This window comes from Otolemur garnettii, unplaced genomic scaffold (genome assembly GCF_000181295.1).
Source record: "Otolemur garnettii isolate 467f Iridium unplaced genomic scaffold, OtoGar3 scaffold00020, whole genome shotgun sequence".
NCBI lineage: Eukaryota > Metazoa > Chordata > Mammalia > Primates > Galagidae > Otolemur > Otolemur garnettii.
In genome coordinates this window covers 12,086,113-12,098,212 of record NW_003852415.1, presented here as the reverse complement: position 1 = coordinate 12,098,212, position 12,100 = coordinate 12,086,113, and positions in this window count along the sequence as shown.

The following is a 12,100-nucleotide window of genomic DNA, read 5'->3' as shown; positions in this document are numbered from 1 at the left end:
CATTGTACATAAATGACAGTTAATTTTTAAAAATTTTCCACCAAATTTATATTCTATCATTAAAATATTTAAAAGCCAGTTAAATATCTGTGTACATTAATTGCATGCATCTATATAGAAAATATATTGTATTCCCTGGTCAGTGAACTCAGGGCAGCAGTACTTGGTAGAAATTTCTGTATTACGATTTCTTTCAACTTATAATCATTAGAAGATTTTTAGTCTGCTCTTGGGGAAAATGGTTCATTCATTATCTTTTTAGGTTTGCTCAAGGGCCTGGAAACAGAGGGTTGTCCTAGATGACCTTTAACGATCCCTTCTAGTCCTAGGACTCTGAAATAAATTAAAGTTTTATGACCACATTATGCATAAGCATCAGTGGATCTGGAAGACAATGAGGATGAAGTCTGTGCTCAGACTCTCCCTCCCAGTATTTATGCTTCCTATTCATTTCATGCATAACTAATTTCATATAGCAATTGGTAATCGCATCTTGGTAATGACACCACAGGCATCACAAAACAATTGCAATCATGGCCGCAATTCATTGTAACTACAGCTAAATGCCAGCACTGCAGCTGAAATATCTCCCTGACCCACCCAAGTAAAGGATGAGAATAAAATACAGCTTTAAAATGGTCACCTTCACTAACTAGCTTGAGTTCTAAATAGTCTGGGTTCCCACTTTTTTTTTTTCATTTTCAAGGACATAATGATTTATTAAGACACTGATGCCTGGAAGTTCACTCTCCTTTCCAAAAACAAAAAGTCATATATTTCTTATTTGTACCACTTCAACAAGGCTACCATATTTGTTCACTCCTCAATGCTCATAGATCTCCTAATGCTTGTGCACCACGTAGCCAGAGGTAAGAGATGTATATTTTTCTGTCATGCATCCCTGGATTTAAAAAAAAAAAAAAAAAAGGTTTTTTAGGCTAGGAAGTGATTATCATGAATAGGATAAAATAGCAAAGTTGGTTCTCTTTTCTTCCCTGGAATGTTATGCCAGTATCTGCAAATGGTGTCTTACAAGGTGTCTTGAAACATGCTAATAACACTGTAAGAATTACAGTATCTTTTATGACACTTGTAATTCTCAAACTACATGGATATATTCAGTTCTATTATTTTATTTTGTATTTATAAAAATTCTGTTAAACAGGTATTTATTCTTTTGAAATCACACATAGGGGATCAGAGGCCCCAAAATCTAAGTGACGTTTACATTGTTATCTAGATTAAATCCCCATTACTATGAAGTTGAGTAACTGAATGTTGTATAACAATTCAGAAGCCCATCTCTCTGGCCCTGCACCCTCCTTGTCCTTTAGCTACTGAGGGATTGTACAGAAAAGTATATTGTAGGAGTTAAGAATGGTCGATCTTAGTGATTGCATAATCCATTTTATTACCTGGAAGTAAGATGCTGACTTTTGTTAAGTCAGAATTTCAGTGCTTTGAATGGCTTCAAGAATAAGAAATCATTTTTCTGGCTTTTCTTTAATCTTGAAACACATGGGCGCTCCTAGGTGGTAAGAGCTAGTTTACCCTAGTCAGTTTTTACTTGTCATCTACAGACTTCAGCAGATATTAAAAATTCTAATAATCATTAAACCATATCTAGTCATTTAATTTAATGCAAGTACATCTCGGGCAATTCATAAATTGGTCTCTGAGTGAACTTAGTCAAGGTTAAATTATTAGATGATATATTTTACTCTTAAAATACCATTTTCATTTGTGAACTCCAATTATTCTATTTGTCAGAATGATTATGTTTTATGTTTTCCCCCAGATATATATCAAATCCATAATTTAGAAAATCAGAGATACATAGTCTTAACTGACTTCAAATGTTTCAAAAGGATGTCTGTGTTAGGTATGGAGGCCACGGCACAAGAGTGAGCAAATGCATCTGTTGACAGGCCCATAGGAGCAATCCTCACACCTCTGTTAGATTCCAAGGACCCAGGTCATGTGAGTAACTATCCATCTGTGACTTGCTATTGACCATTTTTTACAAGGAGTTGTCATCAGGAACCATTCCTTACAGGTTCAAAGTCATAGGCTCAGAAAGAGTAAAAAGGAATTATATATTTAGAGATAAATAAGCTAGAAATTCAGATCTACTCTATTTTCCTGGGGAAAAATGGGGAACTATAAATAAGAGGAAAAAACATCTTCAGCTTTTGAATTGTCAAAAGGTCACGCTAACCAAATACATTACAAAGCTTCAGGGAGCTGAGGAATTAATGAGCTTTGAATCCCCCAGGAAAAGTGGATCTAGGATACTCCAGCCTATATTAAAATATTCAAGACATAGAAGCATGTTCCACTCATTATCAAAAGAAAATAGCAAACTTACAATAAAAAAAAGTTGGGAAAAGAATGAATCAATGCACAGTAAACAAGGCTAGTGTCAGTACGAGTTAATACCATGTTAAATCCCTAATTATTATTGACATCTAATTTCATTTCATTATTATGCTTGGTGCCAAATTTGTTGGACCTTGTGTTTGTATAGTTTCAACAAAATTATTTTGCATATATATTGAAGTGTTACTGTTGCACTTAAAAAACAATAGACATCTTAGGAAACGAAGCTGGCTTGGTTCTGCTTCCAAAAAAGAAGTGACTTAAAAAAAAAAAAAGTACAATTTAGGGTTCACTAGTCATTCAATCTAAATCATGTTTGAAATTTCCTAACCATTCTCCTACATTCAACCTAAAAATCTTATGGCTGTGGAAATTGTATAGAGAAATTAATCTAAGTTTATCTGGCCTTCATTATGGAGCACATTTCAGGTCATTTTAGGTGGAGAAGTACTTTAGTATTTAAATTCCCTCCTCTTCATCTTATTCTAACCATGAAGTTTCAGCAATAGTCCTTGGGAAGCAAGTTCTATTAACAGTTCTTAATAGAAATAAAGTCTCAGCATGCGCATTTCAGACTTTTTCTGATACTTCAATTTTAATAAAGGATAAAATGAAGCTGCCAATCTCAAGAGAAAATGAATTCCCACATCTCATGCTTGCTTTATCAGTGAACAGCCTAGCTATGTTTCTACACGAGTGTGAGATGCTCTTTTGCCTCTGTTTGGAGATTTGGCCCCATCATGATCCCACTGGACACTGTGTTTCAGGAGATGAATGCAGGCTTCTGAGTAAAATTCATCAAAACAAGCTCTAAAATGCTTAGTGCACTGAATCCACTCACTTTGGATTACTGTTAAGTTTGATAGAACAAGTTTCTCCCCTGTGCTCATTCTGATGCTATAAAGCTTCCTTACACACAGGAACACAGATTCCTGGAGGAAGATGCTATATAGGATGGATTTCTAAAGGAGCATGTTTAATCTGTATAATAGTAAAAAAAAAAAAAAAATCTTATTACCCTATCCTTCCCTTAATATGAAAATAAAAGGTTACACAGCACATTCAGTGCTGTTTCCAAGTGGTCGGTTATGGTAAACAGACTCTCATAATATTGGGCACTGCACTATCACCGGAAAGATCGATGTCTAATGAAGTCTTCTATGTAATCCAAGCCGTGTTGCTAATATTTCTTTTCCTTCCTCAATTTGTTTATTTTTGAGATTGTAGAAAGATAACTCCTTGCACATGGAGACAGACACTGTCCTTCTACATGAATGCCAATATCCTTTATTTGATTTGCTCTACCATAGAGCCCCCAATCTGCTGTGCTCAAATAACATTATGGCTTGGTTCCATTTTTCATATTAGAAAGTAATCAACATAGAATCAATAGGAAGCCATGTTTACTCAATAATTAATTAAATTTCCCAGAGAAAATGGATGTGCAATAATTTAGTAACCTGTGCTACAGGATGATCCTTTCTTCTTATTTTGGCCAAGGTTTTCATCATCACATCAAAAGGCTCAGACGAGAAGTGTGGGAATTCACTGAAAAGAATCACAGGAGCAGGGAGTGTGACCATCAGAGATGTCAAGACAAAAAAAGTCACTGTGCTCAGATCCCTGACTTTTTTGGCACTAGTCTTCAGAAGAATATAATGTCATTAAAAATCTGGGATGCCCTCTCAGCTTCTTATAAGTAGAGAAATTCCTTTGTGTCTACTTTCATGATTCCATGGGGAGGAATTCCATTAGAAAAATACTAGCTCCTCTCTGCTGCCTTAGTCTCTTTCTTTACAAAAGAATTACTTTTGTAAAGTAGTAAAAGTGGAAGGAAGAGCTCATCATGCTCAAATGAACCACTTTTTCTCTGATATTCCCAAGTCTGAGTATTTACAGAAAAAGTGCACTCAGGTCTCTACCTGCAAGAAGGCCAGGCCCACTTGTTTCCTGGCTAAATAAGTCGGTCTAACAGGAAGAGAATAAGGCCACAGATCTAAAGCCATGTCCTTCAATTCAGCTGATATTTCCATTGTTATCTATTTGACTCTCTATCTTTTTATTAGTTTTGAACTTGGATGGGACATGAAGCATTACCATGGACCTTCAAAATGCCAGCACCCACTTGGAGATTCACAGTGCCTATCGGTTTGCACTGTAGTCTGGGTTAGCATTGCTTACGTCACCTTGCCCAGTATTTAATCACAAAATCCCAAATGTTTATGTGCATGTGTATGTGTGTGTGTGCGTGATTATCTTGTATGTGTGTGTGTGTGCACGCGCGCATGTATTTCTATGCAACATGAGCTAGCATGTCATGTTTTAGCAGAATATATTTTGGACAATGCTGGTGATGGAAAGGATTTTTTTTTTTTTGGAAAGGAATTTTTTGGTATCTTCAATAATTAGTTCCTGATGAGATTACCTCACATGGAGTCTATTCATTTATTCTGAAGCTCAATTTTCCTCTTTTTAAAATGGAGATAATCACACCAACATTAGTGGCTTGTGGTGAGAAATAAATGAAATAGTATATGGAAAAACCTCCAGCACATTGTAGGATCATCAATGAATGGCTGTTTACATCTTGCAAAAACTTCCCTCAAGCACAGACCAGAATACCACAAAGCATGTAGCCTTGTTTTAGTTAAAAAAAAAAAAAAAGTCATTTTTGTAACAGTATTTATTTATTTTTTTATTGATGCTTCATCCAAGAGGTGTGCCATGTGCCCCTACATTGTACCTGTTAGGTGGAGCTTACCAAGCTCCTTCCTCACCTTACCCTTTTCCCTTTTCTTGACTTTAACTGTGTCTTTCTTTCATGTGGGCTTGAAATTGTTCATCCACTAGTTTCACATTATTATTGCATGCACAAAGTGCTTGCTTTCCCATTCTTGAGACACTTTACTAAGAAGAATGCTCTTCAACTCTACCTAGGTAAATATAAATGATAAAAGGTCTCCATCTTTTTTAATGGGTGAATAGGATTCCATGATATGCATATATCACAGTTTATTAATCCATTCATAGTTCCTGGGATCTTGGGCTGTTTCCACATTTTTGTGACTGTGATTTGACCTGCTATAAACATTTGAGTGCAAATGTCCTTATGATAAAATTATTTTGTTACTTCTGGGGACATACCCAGTAAAGGATTGTGGGATCAACTGGAAGGTCTACTCTTAGCTCTTTGAGGATTCTCCATACTGATTTTCAAAAAGATTGTACTAGTTTGCAGTCCCACCAAGAGTGTATAAGTGTTTCCTTTTCTTCACACCCATGCCAGCACATGACGCTTTGGGACCTCAGGATGTGCTCTATTCTTTTGGGGGTTAGGCGATATCTCAAGGTGGTCTTGATTTGATGATTAAGAATGATGAGCATTTTTTCACGTTTTTCTGTTGGTCATTTGTGTATCTTCTTGGTAGAAGATTCTGTTCATGTTTCTTGCCCAGTGATTAATGGGTTGTTTGCTCTTTTATTGGTGATTTGCTTGAATTCCCTGTAGATACTAGCTTTTAACCCTTTGTGAGGGTTTTGTTTCATACAGGGCAGGAAACAGTCATTGTTATGTTGACTGGGTTAACTACTTTAGGTTTCATCTGAACACCAAATTCCTCAAGGAGGTCTTTTTTGATAAAAATTTTCACTTTCTCATTATATTTTCTCCTGACTTCCTGGGTGTCAACCACACTGATTACAATTTTTTATGTTAGATATCTTTTAATAATTATTTGTTTAAGTTTATTCTTAACAAGAGAAACGATCTCAATCTATTCCACTTAGCACTATATATTAAGAGACTAGCACAAAATAGACATTAAGTATCTGCTAAATGAATCAATTAAAAGAAAATAAAAATGTTAGCATAGTCCAAGTATGTGTCAGATTAGAGTGAAGGCAAACAAAATTTCTTACTGCATTCTTTCATTTAAAGTATCAAGATGCCCCATAAGATTATGCTTTTTTTTGTTCAGGAACACAATCACTCCAGCTGACTAACATCTCACTGGGCAAGCTCCAATTTTTTTAAATCCAGAAACAAACTCCAAAAGTGAATTGGAAAAATTGTAGTTGAAATAATCTATCACTAAAGTCATGAGGTCCACACGTGTCTAACCACACACCTTGTCATACCTCGAATTTGAGCAGCATTATGAGAGTTGCCATATCTGCTACTCAAGGAAAATGGTCAATATTTAGATTCAGCTTGAATCTCCTCCACATTATTTCCTTTGTCAGAAAGAATGCATTTGGCCCCATGAATTTTCCCAGGAGCAGCTTTGGTAAAACATGTCTTCAGGCCTCAAGGGAGGGCCATTCATTGCAGTATGTACGATTTGCCTGTGTCAGGGAATAATCTCTCTTTAATGACAAGATTCATGTATACACAGTCCTCCCTTTGCTCTTCCAAATGCCTCCATAAAGAAGCAGCAGTGAAATTTAAAAGGTACTTACTTAAAATACAGATTGTTTGCAAAGTATATTAGCTAAACTTCAGCCAAGCCAAACTCAAATAAACTAAGGCCATAAAAGTAATACAATGCTTTATTATATCTTAAGGCTGGTAGTGTCCTTTATTAGAAAGCCACCCTAAATGGCCAATCTTTCTGCCTTTCTCTTTAACAACTATCAATAAGAAATGCTCAGAAAAGATGTGCATCAAGTACTTTCCTATTGGTGGTGTGAAGGAACAGAGAACATCTTCTTTGATTTACTCGGGTCGAATCTGTTTTAGTGCACCAGGGGACAATTAGCATCATGGACCACTCACGCTTTACTCTCAGGACATAAAAGCAGATGAATTGGATACAAGTAGCTTTACTTACCTCAACAGCTCAGGGAGGGACTTCTCACTATCAGATCTTTGTTAAGATAACATGCATATTTGAATACAAACATTTTGAGAACATATATTTGGGATCCGGACAGAACTGGGTTCAAATTCTGGCACAAATTTGTTGCCTTTTCCTAAGGCAATACTTAATAAACAATAAACAAATGTTTATTAAGTGTTGCCTTAAGAAATTTATTTATCCATTCTGAGTCTCAGTTTCTAATTTATAAGTCAAATAAATACTTTTTGACTTGAATAGTCATTTCCCAATTATAGATAATGTATAAAATATATACACAGTGCCTAGATCATAGGCTGTACTTAATTTCATCTATTGTCCATATCATTATATGGTGTAACTTGATGTGGAACAAAGTAGCAAATTCAAATTCTTCTGGAGTCCTGAACAGTAATGCACAAGAGTGAAGATCTTTGCCTACAAAAGTGATTGGTCAGGCCTATCATTAAAAGAAAGATGTAGACCCTACTAACAATGCAATACTCACAGCGTCTTTTTCTGGCATGTTTCCCCAGCCCTTCCAACTATCTTTTCTATAATTTTCCGTAATTTTAGTTTCTTACACAATTCGGATGCCTGCCTTTCTTAATTATTTTAAACCTCCGCATGTCCCCTCAACTCTAGATTTAAAATGAAAGGATAAAAAATCACAGAACCTGATTTCATATCTCCTTCTAGTGACATCTCTGCTTTCCTCAGCCTTTCTTGGGCAAACTTGTTGAAAGGACAGATTTTACTTAATCACATCCTCACGGAAAGTGAGAACTTTGACTTGGCGTCTACCCTTACAACTCAAGCCAAATACTGGAGCTGCTCAAGTCAGCAATGACGTCCCAGCTGTCAAAGGCAATGGCTGATTTTCAGTGATGATCTTACATGCAGCCATTCTCTGCTTCACTTGTCAGTGTTTATTTCTTTAAAACTTTCAATTTACTCTCTTGCCTCCAGCCCTCAGCAGCACTCTGTCCTGTGGATGCCTCCCCTCCTGCCCACACTATAAACATTGTGGTTCTTTAGAATTTTAAAGAAGGGGCCATTTTCTTCTGCTTCTACAAACTCAAGACACCTCGTCACCCTCACAGTATCTGAAACAAGCCTATGTTAATGACGCTTAAATCTCTACCTCTGGCCAGACCATGAGGTTTCACTTCAAATGTTTCCATCCAAATACTTGCTAGACTTTAGCCAATATTCATGAGCTCAACCTGTCAAACACCACATTTATTCTTTACAATATGCTTCTACTTAGAATGTAGAACCCATGTAGTAGTCCAGGCTATGATGCTGGGAATCTTGACTACTCTCTTTTATTCATTATCCCCAGCATCCATCATGAAAGACCATATTTCACTTCCTAAATTTTGGTCAAAGCTGCAGCCTCCTCCCTGTCACTCTTACACCTGCCATACCTAGGACTCTCATCCTCTCTTCTCTAGACAGCTACGGTTGCATTTTTAACTATTTCTTCTTTTCAAATTCTCCATCACACAATTTCCAAAATGATCTATTTCAAAGTAATTCTGATTGTGTCATGCATTTCTTAGAACCCTTCTTTAGCCATCCATCCGTTAGTAAATCAGACCAACTCGGGTCCTTAGCACGACAGTCACTGGTGGCATCTTTGACCCCAGCCAACCTGCCTTGCCACATCTGTCAAATTTCGGGCTCTGCAGGCATTAGTCTGGCCATGCCAATCCACTGAACTGCACGCATGACAAAAAGTGCATGCCAGGATGTAGTTATAATATCCCCTGGAATCTACTGAAATGTTCTTGTGTAGTAGAGTTGCCTTCCCATTCAATGGACTACCATTGGGCAATACAAATGAAGGGACCAGAAGTGCATGCACTAATATGGATGGATGTAAAAGATCTAATAAGGTAGTTCAGATACAAAAGAGCACATCCTGGATAATTCCAATTATACATAGTTTAAACACAGGCAAACAATGGTGTTAGAAATTAAAATCGCGGTTTCTAAAAGGAAAACCAAACACCTACCAAGACTTTCAGAGACCTCTCGTCTTCCCCAGAAAAAAACCAGTCTTTTCTAATGGTTACCTGAGCTGCTCCCCCAAGACAATTTCTCTGACATACCTCCTAGCCGTCTTTTCCTTACTGACTGCTCTAGCTGTCTTGATTTTCTTGTCTTTCTTTAAAAACTGTAGCAGACCCCTGTTTCAAGACCTTTGCACCCACTCTTGTCTCTGCCAGGAATGCTCCTTTCTCAGATATCCACTTGGCTTATTTCCTAGTTTCATCTGGATTTTTGTTGCAATGCCATTTTCCCCACCAAAGACTTCTTGCAGTGACCACTCCCACACATCCCCATGAATATTCCTTTTCTCCCTGGCCTGCTTTATTCTCTTCTCTTTGGCGCTTTTCACCATCTCCCAGATTATATGTCATAATCATTTACCTTCTTTATTGTCTTTGTCTCCCACTAGAATGTAAGTTCCATGAGGAAGGAATATTTTTTTGTCTGTTTTATGTATTGCTCTATTCCCAGAGAGTAAGAAAGGCTATGGCATAGTAAACCTCCATATATATTTCTTGAATGAATAAAAGAAGGAGTAATGTGTCCTAAATCCAGAAGCCTATTGAGCCAAGTCAGCAACATGCTACATTTCTTCCTTAGGTAGTAATCCGAAGGCTTGGATGAGTTAGGTTGTCCAAGACAAAGGGCTCTACATGTGAATTGCCTCAGCTGAAAAGTTGCCGCGGATTGCAGCTGGTCAGAAGGAGATATGTCTACTTCTGTTTCCTTTTGTTGTTATTGCTAAATTTGTTAGACTAGAAAATGCCAAAGAAAACAAAGCATGCCACGTCATGCAGCAGTCACTTAAAACTGTAAGTTAGGCTACCCTTGAATACAAAGGGGAGCACAGGGCAGGGTCAAGTGCATCAGTGTTAAAGGCAAACTATTGCTTTAATGGTATAGAGTTTTCCCTACTGAAGTAAGTAAAGTTTCAGTATATTGCTCTAAGTAATCAGTGGTCTTCCTAAAAGAAGAAGGTTGAGAATTTGAACATTTAGATATAAATATATTTGATGAAATAATTGAAACCAAATTCATCAGCATAAATGTTGATGGAGGAGGCAATGTTTCATTCCTCTACATCAGTCATTCTTTTCCTCTTCTGTTTTGATAAATAAAGATTCTATATTTTTAAGTCATACAACATGGCGATTTGATATACATGTACATTATGTAATGATCATCACAATTTTATTAATGAATGTGTCCATCAACAGCCATGCTGTACATTAAAGCTCAACAACTTGTTCATCTTATAACTGAAAGTTTGCACCCTTTAAAGAACCTCCCCTTTTCCCCATCCCCAACCCCCTGGAGAGCACCATTCTACTCTTTGTTCCTTTCAGTGTAATTTCCTAGAGACTACATATAAGTGAGATGGTACGGTATTTGTTTTTCTGTGTAGGGACTATTTCACTTAGCATAATGTCCTCCAAATTTATCCATCTTGTCACAAATGTCAGCATTTCTTTCTTCTTACGGCTTAATAACATTCTCTCATATATATGGGTAAAAGATGGCCAAGTGTCTAGGGTGCCAACCTCAAGGGACATCAGGCATTCTTTCAGAAGACATTTACTATGTTCCATTAGTTTTGGTCTAAGCCACTGGTTGTCAACGTTAGCTGCCTTATGGAAACACCTAGAAAGATGATTAAAAATTATGCTGAGGCTTGGTTTCCCACTGGCAGAAATTCTGATTTAATTGATCTGGAGCACACATCAGGATTTTTAAAAAATTACTGCTGGTGATTTAGTTCAGGTTAAGAACCCCTGTTTACATATTCAATGTTTCTGTGAAATGTGTTAGAATTACATGCTATTTATTCCTTTTTTATTCATGGTTTACTCTTTCATTCCACAAATATGGAGTACCAGCTCAATAAATGGACCTATGCCAACAGCAGGGTATATACTGATAATTAGGATGGGCTGGACACTGTATAGCCACCTACAGTAGATCCTATCACACAAAATGATATTGTAATCTTGCTGGGTTACATATCAGACAGAATAATCTTTTTGAATGGCCAGGAGTTACCTCTAGCCATGAAGACAAACAGTTATGTAATAAAATTATGTGGTGTAAGGATGTTATAAACACTGACGAGATATTCCTCCCCCAGATTTTCTCATATATTTACCCACCCAGAAGCCATGTGAGCTTTTCTTCAGTTCCTTCTCTTTTCCTCCTTCTAGAAACTTCTACTTATTTTCCCAGTTATCCCCTTACTGTTGAATTATTAGGATTTGAAATGCTCATCCAGCGTAGTACTTAAATATGAGGAGTTTCTGTTCCTGGACTTAGTTAAATCAGTGACCATGTAAAAAACTACATGTGATTTTGGTTCTTACTATTCATTTTCTTTAAAAGAGAGGTGGGATCATAATTATCAAAGGTAAATCAAATATAAAAATTTGGCAATGTTGCATCTAGGGTATATCAATTTCAAATACATATAGGCTACTACTGCTGCTGATAATTATAGCAGCTAACACACTTATTTTTGGTCAGGCAAAATAAAAGTGCTTTATGTGAATTAACTCATTTCATCCTCAGTGTGGAAGAGGGGAGAAGTATGATGAGTACTATTGTTATTTTTATTTTTGGTTTTAGAAACCAAAGCACAGAGATTGGTACGCATTTATTGACTTTCTTTGTGTTAAACAAAGGTACATGGACACAGATGTCCTTTAAAATTTAGGCACAGACTCCAAATACCTTTGTATTTGAGCTGCAAATTCTTCAAAGCTTCACACTGAACATCATTATTCTTGCTTGTTTTATAAAGAATGGCCTTGTTTTGCAGTTAATGTCATCATGAGTCA